Source organism: Plutella xylostella, chromosome 25 (assembly GCF_932276165.1).
Source record: "Plutella xylostella chromosome 25, ilPluXylo3.1, whole genome shotgun sequence".
NCBI lineage: Eukaryota > Metazoa > Arthropoda > Insecta > Lepidoptera > Plutellidae > Plutella > Plutella xylostella.
The window spans coordinates 2,313,413-2,326,565 of record NC_064005.1 but is presented as its reverse complement, the minus strand read 5'-3'; positions in this window follow the sequence as shown (position 1 = coordinate 2,326,565).

Below are 13,153 nucleotides of genomic sequence, written 5' to 3'. Positions count from 1 at the left end.
ACCCTGACTACTGAGCCGAAGGTCCCGGGTTCGATTCCCGGCTGGAGCAGATATTTGTTTAAAGACAAATATTTGTACTCGGGTCTTGGGTGTTGATATTTATATTTAATATGTATCTATCTATGTATTTGTGTAAATATATCAGCTGTCCGATACCCATAACACAGGTTCTGCCTAGCTTGGGGTCGGATGGCCGTGTGTGAAGATGTCCCCACATATTATTATTATTATTATAAAATTGAATCCTAGCTCAAGGATCACTATTTAAAGAGTAGACCAATATTTAAACATAGGCATAGGCACAAACTAGGCATAGGCTACAAACTTTATATTTATGGGTATTGTGAGTATTGTTAAATGTTATGCTACGAAAGTTACGTAGCGTGCTACGAAATATCGTAGCCAGATACGAGGAAGCTACGAAGCGTAGCAATTCTTTAGCACAATACATTAATGTTGGCTAGAAAAGACGTTCCCGACTGATTATGTCAATACATAAAAAACGGGTAATAAGTGGAGATTTCATAACCATATTACATGAGATAGATGATTATCACTTTCATATTAAATATACTATCCCAATTTAGCTAGCTTGTGCATCCCACATAAAAATCATGATGACGTAATTTTTTGTATGAGACACAAAAATATATAATGAAATCATAACGCATCTAATTCCATCACAAACCCATGTATAGGGTGTGCAAAAGTGCCGGCATAATTAAGGGACATTTTACGTAGACAATAGGTAAAAGGCTGTGTGTATGGAATGTTAATTTTAAACGGTGGCCGTTAGATTTGTCGCGGGTCTTGTACGTGCGTGGAATGCTCCCCTGAATTGGGACACCCTGTATTGTGGAATAAATGAATCGGAACCTCATGCGTTGGGTGCGTTAAAAATGATTCTGGTGTTTTTGTGGAAGTGATTTATGGGAGCGTTTGTTGTTATTGTTTTAATTTGAATTTGTTTTTGCGAAGTCATTCATGATCAATACTATTCACATCGGGATAGGATTTTTGTTTTCTAACTGGTTGAATACCGTGCACTCATCAGACAAAATTATAAATCTATTGTGTCTCGTATCTTGCCCAGAGTAGACACTGGGCTTAGACATTTAAATATAAACTTTCACATTATCTGTATCGTCGTATCACACCAAACGTTACATCGTCATTGATGTATCAAGAAAAGGCGATGGCAGTGCCGATGAAGTGGACGCACTTGTGTGAATTTCTATAATTACAAAGAATACTGAATGCGATGTGTCCATTGCGTATGATGCCTAAAGGTAGACGATTTACCCTAATGCTAAGCCGTAGGCTATTCAAGCCAGGTATTATGGCATAGTATTATTATTATTAAATTATTTATTGCACAAAGTAAGTTGGTACAAAGACCAACTTAATTCTAGCAGCATTCTCTATATTTGGTGATGATGAAAAAGTGAATGGTAGTGCGATAGGCTTAGACAATAGAAGGATACTGACTGAATTCGATCTCCAAAAGCAATATCAACATACCGATCACATAAACTGCACCTGGCGACCGCGGCTGAGCTGTTTCTCATGCAAAACTCTCTTAACTCGTGCGCACTAAACTCTTACCAAGAAAAATACAAGAAATAAACCCAACTTTCCATACTTAGATCAACAATATTCAAGCAAGATGGAGTGTCAGTGCAAAAGAAATGTCTCGACAAATAACACCCCACTTATACCACTGAGCTTTTATTTTGAATTACTTCGGTTAAGAGATTTGTGACTTTATTCATTGGTACAATAGTTACCTATCATTAGGTTGAACTTAAAACGGATTGACAGTAAACAAAATGCGGACAGTACGTCTAGGTTTGATAGATCGAAAACTATAAAAAACTATAAAAAATAAGTTTTCTCGCATAGAAAGTCGCGCCTTTAGCGGAAACTATTATGAAAGACTAAACTTTTGACAGATAATGTATAGGAGGTCACAGAAGAAAACCAAAACTTTTTTCGTTTACGTAAATTGCAAAACCCGTACTAGAGGCCCATTTTTGTTTTTGTACGTGACACACCATCTTATTCGTATATTGTTAATCTAAGTTACCATATAATGAATGTTCCAATACTGGGCCAACTTACAGCATCCTGTGCATTGGAGAAACTTTTCTACTACAGCTCACAACTCGCTACTTCAATGATATTTTAAGTGATTCTCGGAATTGTGGCAGGTAAACGTGATATTATTATGCAGTATAAGTATGATCGACAAAAGAGATAACTGATCCACTCCCAACACTTTTATAAACAAGCAATGAAAAAGTTCCAGTAATAAAAGCTTCATGACGCCGTTTGTAATATTGGAGTACATTTAACACCGTGTCAGAAAGATGTGTTGGCAACACCAATACAAAGTTTGTGTTTTTAATCATGTTATTTTGTCGTCTGGCAACTCTCTCTCTCTACCCGCCTACCAATATGTGTACATTGTTAATCATCTAATAATCAATAAAAGTGCAGTTAAATATATAATCAGCGTTTATAATCAAGCGTATATACAGCCCCGCTTCGCTTCAAGATGTGTATGACAACGATAGGTAGACACTCAGTGTGCGCTGTGCAGTTGGAAACACGACGGTCGAATGGCGTAGTGGTTCTAGCTCAGGCTCTGCCTAGTTTGGGGTTGGATGGCCGTGTGTGATATGTCCCCACATATTATATTATAATATATTATATTATAAAAAAACACTTGAAAATCCAAACATTAAGTTTAGCAAACCCACCACTGCAGCACCAAATGACGGCGACACGCGCTTAAACGAATCCGATTTAAATAGTAATCGAAACATGGAAACAATCGAATTTCGATTAGCGTTGCCCGTGAATACTAAACGACGGGGACCGTAATTTCGAGCAATAAATGTGTTTTACGAGTTGACTTTTTTCGATTGTATCCAGCATATTCGGTAACACGTGTGTTTTACAATATGGGAGTTAGCGATTTAACTAAAACGTTAAAACAATTGAAGTGGTACGGGAATATTTGGTCTACCTTGGGCAGATTCGTGCAGGAATGAGAAGGGTTAGCACGGGGTGCAATGAAGACGTGATAGAAGTTTTGCATCGCGCTCAACCACTTCGCGCAGCGTCTATTGACGAGCGAGCGCGACGGAGAACTCTTATCACGTCTTAATTACGCCCCGTGCTAGCCCTTAAAGGACTATGATATGTGCAAGCAAAGAAAACACCGTACTGTATTTCATATTTCGATTTTATCGAATATAGTATATTTTACTAAATAATAAATATGTCGGGACATCTCACACAGGCCATCCTACCCCAAGCTAGGCAGATCCTGTGTTATGGGTGTCGGACAGCTGATATATCTACACAAATACATAGATAGATAGATACTAAATATTTATTTAAAGACCCGAGTACAAATATCTGTCTTTAAATAAATATCTGCCCCAGCCGGGAATCGAACCCGGGACCTTCGGCATAGCAGTCAGGGCCACTAACCACTACACCATTCGACTGTATCTGCAAATGCAAGATATGAAATAGGATAGTGTTTTGGAAGCTCCAGCCCCCGTATTATGTAACTCCGAGTGGGGTTGGTTGGTATAAAATGGCTGACAACTTAGAGCATTATTAATTAATAACTTTTTACTGACTTATCTGATTTCACAAACGTTTATGTTGAATGTAAGGATATATTGGTAGGCTTCTTGCATATTTCTTTCACTAAGATTTTTGGTGTTTTCGGTTAATAAGTCTCTAAGTTGATACCAATTATCACCGGTTGCTAACTCTCAAAAAGTTACAAAATACGGGGGCAGGTACTTATTAAGTAGGTATACTTTTTGTGCCCAGACACATAGGGTTACTCAAAGTCTTTGTGATTTCTTTCACCTTTTTTACAGTGCCTGAGCAGTGCTTTTAACACTTTGTAAAGTGCCTGAATGTGTCTTTCATGTTATATTATGTGGAGTACGCGTACTCAAGTGAGGATGTGTGTGTGAAAATGTGTGTGTATGTGTGTGTGTGTGTGTATATAAAGGCATGTTTAAAATAGGTACAGGATGTTCTTTAGCGTCCGTCTTTCTGACTTTGGAACTAACATTGTTTGAATTTTTGACATTTGTTCAGTGACTTCATAAAGTTATGTAAATGGAAAATTTCAAGTATCAACTTGAGATATTGAAAATATTGTATAGAAATGTGATAAGTATAAAAAGTAAGAAATGGAATCAAGTCAAATCGGTTCAATCTTTAAACTCTTATATATGTCATCTGCATTGCGATTCTATAAAGCTAATTGTCAAAACTCGATTCTGAATCCGGAGTGAGTTTTCAAATTGGCATTCTGTAATTTCTGTAGAACAGCGAATTCGAGATTTTGACAAATAATGTATGAATTGACATATAATGTCATTACTGTTCGAGCGTGAAGTGAAAGGTGAAGGGAGAATGGAGATCGAAGTAAGATGCGAAGTGAAATCTGATTTTACAGAATCGCAATGCTGTATATACTATCAACTTCTTCATATTTTGTACAATCGCATCATTATTCACCTTGCAATGTCGAACCACTAAACACAACCTTTTGGAACTTTTATCTCAGTCAATAATCAATCTGTAATCATTACCAACTATACGACGACAAAAACAACATACTCGTAAAAGCACACCCTGTATATGAAATGAAATACAATACAAGTCAGCGTCGGAAAGCCACGTCCCTCGAGCTATAATCCTCCAAAATTGAAACTCAATAGAAACTATTTTTGATGATGCCAAAAAATAGTCGTGAAATAGTCATAAATAGTCGTGTTTTCCAAAAAAATAGTCGTATCATACTTTCGGAGTTAGAGCTATACTTTATGGAGGATTATAGCTGGAGGCCTCCAGCTATAATCCTCCAGTCTCTTCTGAACGAACGGTGAGGCCTATCGACTTGGTTAAGGTCTCAAAAAATAGTCGTGAAATAGTCGTAATGACATGCCAAATTTCAGAAATAGTCGTCAAAAGATAGCAGAGATATAAAGGTACTTTGCTGCAGCCCTGGTGGAGGATTATAGCTGGAGGTTTTGAAAATATCGAATATCTTCGAAACTACTATGACTATCGGTTTGAATTATGTCTCAAAAAATAGTCGTGAAATAGTCGCTTCTATTTATTATAATTTTAAGCTTGATAAAAGCTGTTAAATAATTATATCAAATTCTTCATACAAATCAAAGTGGACGAGAATGCCAAAGCGAGCCAGTAGACAAAAAATTATAGCACCGTAGCATTGAAGTACTTATGTCGAATTTATCTATATAAATTATTTATTTCGTCGTATTTTACAACAATAGTATCTAAACAAATCTTTGGTATGACATTTTATTGCTTAATAATCTCATCGCTATAGTTTGTCAAGATAGCAGATAAATGTGTGCGTGTATATAGGCGTACGTTTTCTCTGTACACAGTAAGGTAAAGGCTAAAAGAGCAAAAGCAATAAAATGTCATACCAAAGATTTGTTTAGATACTATTGTTGTAAAATACGACGAAATAAATAATTTATATAGATCGGCAGAGGGCGCTCTGTAACGTAAACATTAGCTCCGTATAATTAATTGGTTTTCAAATACTTAAACAGAAAAAAGTTGCAACAACAACATTCTACGATAAAGAATACATTGTTATATAACTGTACTACTGTTATCCAGTCCGAAGATTTTGGAGAAGTTGCTTTTATCGTAAAATTAACACAACAGCTGATCGGAGGACGAAAACTAAACATACAGTTCTGTGCGCGACGGATAACATCAGTGGAAGCAAGTGACTTATCGTTTTGTTTGGTGTTTTGAAGGATATAACTTCATACAATCAGTGAAATATTCATATACAGTGAATTAAGTGCGTACCTAGTAACAATTTTAACAATTGTTGGGAGTCCATTCTAATGAACATTATTTTCGGAGTACCTCACTTTAAATTATTTAACAAGAGAACACGAATGAAGCTAAATTTCACATCAACTTAAGGAACACTCATAGCCCGTACGGTTGGCTCGTCGGAGGCGACGTCGTCGACTTAAAGGACACTAGTTCGAATCCACTTATTACGAAACTTTTTTTTTTTTTTTTTTTTTTTTATTTTATTTGATGAAACCAATGGTGGATGTATACTGTTTGTATTAGTATTATTTATTTTTTTATTCTTCCTTACTTTTTTTAAAATGAATAATGTAAACTTATTACCTATTGATTGGAGTAGGTAGTTATCATTTATTTAATCAATTTATAAAATTTTATTGCATTTGGCTAATGTTTAATCATTATTTCTGTGATACTTTTTTATTAATATTATGAATTGTTTTTTTAAGGGCCTGTTTTCTAAATTATTTATTGGATGAATTTATGTAAATGTATGATTTATTTAAATAAGAGGTTTCATATTTACTTGATGATGAATTAATTTGCAATGACCCAACCAACATCCACTTGTCCCCATTGCCCAGGATCTTCTCGGCAATTTGTGGTGCCCCGTGGCTTGAATGTCCACATAGGCCGTATACATAAAAATGATCTTGCACATTCTCAGCCAGCGGCAGCGGTTCCTGCTGCTACGAACCTTAACCCACCCCGCAATGCTCAGGTCACTTCAAATTTTGATCTCTTGGCTTCTATGAGGAGAAATATCCGGGTGCTGAAACACATACCTAAAGGTGCAAGGTGTATGGCAGCTGGAAAGTTGTCTCATCTTATTGACCTTTGTGTTGAAAGTAACGGCAGACAGGAGTGGTATGATCTGTTAACCTTTCCTTATTCAGCCTTGAGGGTTCCCAGTAGTGTCGATCAGCGATCTCTTACAGCTAAAGTTAAGGACAATGTTAACGGCTCTGCTGAACCGATAGTTGACGACAGTTTTTTGACACACAGACAGGGTTCAATTTACAGGGCAATTGAAGCGAAAGTCTATGATGGGGATTTACGTGGGGCAGTCAGATTGTTAACCTCCGATAGCTCTCTGGCTCCCAGGACTCCTGAAACTATAACTGCATTAAAAGAAAAACACCCGACACCTTCGCGCCCCTTATCTTTTCCGCCTGAGCCAAATATTTCTTCACCCTTCTTATCCGTCACTGTTTCTGATGTTGCTGATGCTGTTGACTCCTTTTACAGTGGGTCAGCTGCTGGTTTAGATGGCTTGCGACCACAGCACTTGAAGGAGCTGATCTCGGTGTCCGCAGGTGATAATGGGCACAAATTGTTAGAATCTCTAACTAGACTCTGCAACTTTCTACTGAAGGGAATGCTAAACCTGGAAGTTTGTCCATACTTGTATGGAGCTTCATTATGCGCTCTTTCAAAATCAGATGGAGGAATAAGGCCGATTGCAGTAGGATCGGTTTTTCGCCGGTTGGTTGCTAAGGTTGGAGGTCGAGCAGTTAAATCGGAGATGTCTGTATTTCTACAACCTCATCAACTTGGGTATGGCACTGCCTTGGGATGTGAGGCAGCAATTCACGCCACTCGTAGCTTCGCCATGACAGGTTGTGAAAATGCATCTAATGACATTATTCTTAAGGTTGACTTGAAAAACGCATTCAACAGCATTGAACGAGATGGAATGCTATCAAAAATACAGGAGCACATTCCAACTCTCTATCCATTTCTGAGCCAGTGTTACTCGTTGCCCAGCCAGCTGTTCTATGACTCTGAGTCCATATCGTCACAGGTTGGGGCGCAACAAGGGGACCCATTAGGACCACTAATCTTTAGCTTAGCCATTAATGATGTCGTTAAATCGTTAGCTTCCCCATTGAATGTGTGGTATTTGGATGACGGGACAATTGGTGGAAACATCGATACGGTGGAAAAAGACATGAAAGCTATTATAGACATGTTTAAGGAAATGGGTCTTGAATTAAATAGTAACAAATGTGAACTTTTCTGTTGCAGCCCGAATATCCCCAACTTGTCCACCATAACAAATCTAGTCCCAGGAATCAAACTGTTGGATAAGTCAAACTTTACTGTCTTGGGAGCCCCTATTTTTCCTGAAGGTGTTCCACCACTACTTGATGGCAAAAGGGAGGGAATCAACAAGACAGTGAGTGGATTGAAGCAGTTACCGGCCCATGTTGCGCTTACAATCTTTCGCTGCTGTTTGTCTATGCCGAAGCTGACATATGCTCTGAGGACTTCTCCAGTTTGGTTGTTCCCAGCAAACATAGCTAATATTGATAACTGTATCAAAAATGTCCTGGAGCAAGTCCTTAACATCAAATTGGAGGGGGATCAGTGGCGACAAGCAGCATTACCGATCAGACACGGTGGTCTGGGCATAAGACGAGTCAAAGAGACCGGTCTCTCGGCTTTCCTATCCTCGGCGCACGGCGTAGTGGATCTTGTCACTCGGATCTTATCGATTAATGGTGACGGATTCCGCTTACCTTTTGTTACTGAGGCTTTAGAGGGCTGGGAAGCTCAATGTCCTGGAAAAAAATTGCCTGATCACCTTGATGTCCAGAAAGCCTGGGATGATGTTCTGTGCAAATCTGTTTTGGACAAAATTATGGAGAGCAGTATAGGTGTAGATTTGGCGAGAGTGAGGGCTTCATCAAAACCTGAATCGGGCTCTTGGCTTCACGCGTTGCCGTCTCCTCAAATGGGCACTCTCTTGGACGATGACTCGTTGAGAATAGCAGTAGCATTAAGGCTCGGCTGCGACATATGTGAGCAGCATCATTGTATTTGCGGTGCACTGGTAGACTCAAGGGGTCATCATGGTCTAAGTTGTCCCAAGTGCGCTGGTAGATTTCCAAGACATCATGCGCTAAATGACTTGATTAAGAGGGCAATGGTCATGGCGAATATCCCGTGCGTCCTGGAACCACCAGGTTTGAGTCGCACTGATGGGAAGCGTCCGGATGGACTGACGCTGGTCCCCTGGGAGCGTGGCAGAAGCTTGTTGTGGGATGCCACATGTGTTAGCACGTTTGCAGCTTCACATTTAGCAGGAACGGTAAGAGTAGCGGGCTCGGCGGCTGAGAATGCCGCTAGATTAAAGCACCAAAAGTATACGGATTTAAAAAACCGTTACTTGTTTGTCCCTGTAGCAGTGGAGACGAGCGGAGTTTGGGGTAGTGAAGCTAAAGCCCTCATAAGGGATCTAGGCCGCCGTATTGCCTCGCGAGGACATGATCGTCGCTCCGGGTCGTACTTGGCTCAAAGGCTCTCTCTTGCTATTCAAAGAGGTAACGCTGCAAGCATTATGGGTACTTTTGGGCCAGGTATGACTCGTGGCGGATTATTAGATTAATTTAATTTTACTTTTTACTTTGACGAAGCTTGTTACGCTGACGATGACGATGTTCTACACAGAATGACGAAGCTTGTTGCGGATTGAAAATGTATATTATTTTTTTTAATTTCTGTTAATATTGTTTATTGATGGTGTAATAATTTGTAAGTGAAAATTAAATTATTTGTTGTAGAACGTAAGTACCTTATATCTTATTTAATTATGAATTATATTTCTACCATAAGAAAGACAATAAAGATTTTCCGAATATAATGCTACGGTGCTATAATTTTTTGTCTACTGGCTCGCTTTGGCATTCTCGTCCACTTTGATTTGTATGAAGAATTTGATATAATTATTTAACAGCTTTTATCAAGCTTAAAATTATAATAAATAGAAGCGACTATTTCACGACTATTTTTTGAGACATAATTCAAACCGATAGTCATAGTAGTTTCGAAGATATTCGATATTTTCAAAACCTCCAGCTATAATCCTCCACCAGGGCTGCAGCAAAGTACCTTTATATCTCTGCTATCTTTTGACGACTATTTCTGAAATTTGGCATGTCATTACGACTATTTCACGACTATTTTTTGAGACCTTAACCAAGTCGATAGGCCTTACCGTTTGTTCTGCAGAGGCTGGAGGATTATAGCTGGAGACCTCCAGCTATAATCCTCCATTAAGTATAGCTCTAACTCCGAAAGTATGATACGACTATTTTTTTGGAAAACACGACTATTTATGACTATTTCACGACTATTTTTTGGCATCATCAAAAATATTTTCTATTGAGTTTCAATTTTGGAGGATTATAGCTCGAGGGACATGGAAAGCCGTGCAAATATACAGGATGGAGCGACGCGGTTCGAGGGCACTAGATCAGTCAGTCAGCGAGCGGGAGGCTGTTTTTGTATCCAACTGGCAAAATACGCAGCGTTTACCTTTATATTTAGGTAATACTGTTATATAATATATATTATATACTGACGGATAAATAAAATCAGGTACTAAAGTTATTTTTTTGTTACATAAAATAAAAATTAAAACTAGGTACTTACATACATTCATATGCACTCACGACTGTAATCCCCGAAGGGGTAGTCAGAGGTGGCTCACAAGTGAGCCACCCACTTTTCGCAGCACATTTGTACTCAAGTGATAGGTTGCGAACCATATCGCCGTTTATGAGTAAGTACAATGCACTTAGGATACACATCTAGTGCAGGTTAGGTACTTACAATACTTAATATTCGATAATGAAATCATCAAAATACATCCTCATATAGCATTGTGGATATTTTAAAAGTGGCTCGACTCGGACCTACAACGTTTATTTTATTTGCATTTTCATTTACGGTACTTTTAGTTATTACTAAATAATTTGTTAGAATAATAATATTATTAAATGTGTATTCTTCGTTATTTTATGTCTACCTGTTTTGCTTTCAACATTCCATTGAGGTAATATCTTTTCCTATCATAAAGGGGATGGTTCTGGATTTTGTATCCCCCTACCACCAACATTCCATGTTACTGGATAAAACAATTTTTTGCTTTGTTAACTTTTACCTCAGGATATTTCACTTGGCTTTGCTCATTGACTGCGTAGGACAAGGAGTCATATGAGAAATCTCAATATTTTGTCAGCAAATATAATTGGATTTTTCATCTCGTTTGATGGAGTCTCTTTGTGGTTAAATTAAAACGTTTTTGTGTGCATTAGGCTTATTATATAATTCCATAATATTTATGACAAGTAATTATTATGATTTAAGTTCAGAATACTTTTGTCTTGTTTTTTTAGAAATCGTATGCTTAGGAGATATATGAACGAGGAAAGCTGAGCTACTCTTAATATTTCTTGAAATTGATGGAAATAACTGTAGCTTTAAAACAGTGTTGCAACGCGACAGTTCTCTCCTCTGTGAACCAATCAAACTGCCAATTAGAGAGCAGCTATTGGGCACAGAAAAATTGTTTAATTGATGGTGTAGCTCCCACTAACGGGAAAAAGTCCAGCTTGGCAATTAGCAACGGTATCAATTGCAGGTCTTTTTGGAGCGGACTCGCCGTTTTCATATTTGACTGATTCCGAAACTTAGCATAATTTTATCGAAGTTTTGTTATTTCAACCCTAGAACAAAAAGAAGATACGAAAGCTCTATATACCTAATTGCCATTTAAATTATACATTATTTAAGTAATCTTTTTATTATGCCAAGTGGTTTTACAGATAACTGTGGCACAAACAATATGTAAGTCAGTAACTAACGCTAATCGAACTGGCTACGGTGACAAAGCCTAACATAAACTAGAGCTGGACTAGTTCATATAATAGAATAGAATATTGCTCTATTGAACACCACATAAATCAGACATACGAAAAACATACTTATAGACAAGAACTAATGTACGTACAATAGGCGGCCTTATCGCTGAGAGCGATCTCTTACAGGCAACCTTATATGTATGTCGCAGGCATCTGGTTGAATCTCCTATTTGATTGAACCACTAGCCCGTTCATTGGATGGCGCTATTCAGTTGTATGACTAGGCCGAATGTTGATTCTACAAGCGTCACAAAACGTCCAACTAGTTAGCTGACTTAAAATCAGTCAGGTGGTGAATAAAACAAATATGGCGTCTAACAGCTAACAGCTGACACAAAAAGCACTTATATTGTTAGTTTTTTGCAAATAAATTAGCTTTAAAGTGCGTTATTTGTGTTAAAATAGTGTGACAACGTGGATTTACCTATTATTACGCCGCAGGCGGATAGATTCAAAGAAAAAAATGTGGCGAAACTGGAAAGTTATGAACAACAATATGAAGGTACTTACGTTTATTGTTATTGTTTATTTAATTTGTGAGATAAGAGCTTTGTAACATAGTATTTTTGTTGACTCTGGTCTGGTCATGTTCACCCTAACCAGACATTACAAAGTTGCTATACTGTATCCCATTCAACGACTTCGCTGAATGACGTTCAGTCAAGACGTCGGACGTTACAATCAACGACTTGACGAGTTGTCCTTTAGTCATACAAATGAATAGCGACAAACAATGAACGGGCTAGCGGTTCAATCAAAAAGGAGATTAAAGCAAATGCCTGCGACATGTATATTGCGGACACGTGTTACCAAAACGGTAAGAAGATGAACTACAAAGGTACGACTTAATCTTTCTCACTACTGTTCCACACTACACCGAACCGTGGTCCAGATAGAGAGGGCCGACCCTAAGATGATATATTTTATGTGCCGGTCAAAGAAAATTTTACTATCCCCTAACATTTATTAGAAACCCAACATTTACCCTATTCAAATCTGTGTACCGAAAGCACATTGTCTCTTTACATGGAAATAGTCTTGTGGAAAAGGGTCTAGCTTTATAGTTTTGGGCCTTCATGGGTTTTTGTATATTCTGGGCTAGGTCATTTGAAATAAATTTTCTTTTAACGAGATAGCTTCTTATTAAAACCAAAATTACAAAGATGAATGTCGATCGAGGTGGCGTAACGGGTAAGGTCTCGGCTCTCATTTGTGAGGTCGTGGGTTCGAATCTTGCCATATACTTATGAATTCTATAGAAATAATGAATTCCATTTCCATGTGGGTTCTCTTACAGTAAAGGAAAACATCGAGAGGAAACCTGCACATCGAGATTCTACACCCAAAAGCAATTGTAATTGTTCCCATTCAAAAACAGCAATACGAGTGGCATTATATAAACAGTGAGTACCAACGTACAGCGAAAAATCCCCTTCTAAATTACAGGAAATATAAGCATAGTCGTATGCTATGAAACATCGTAGGTATTTAACTCGTGTTTTACATTTAATATGAACATACACATACTCTACGTA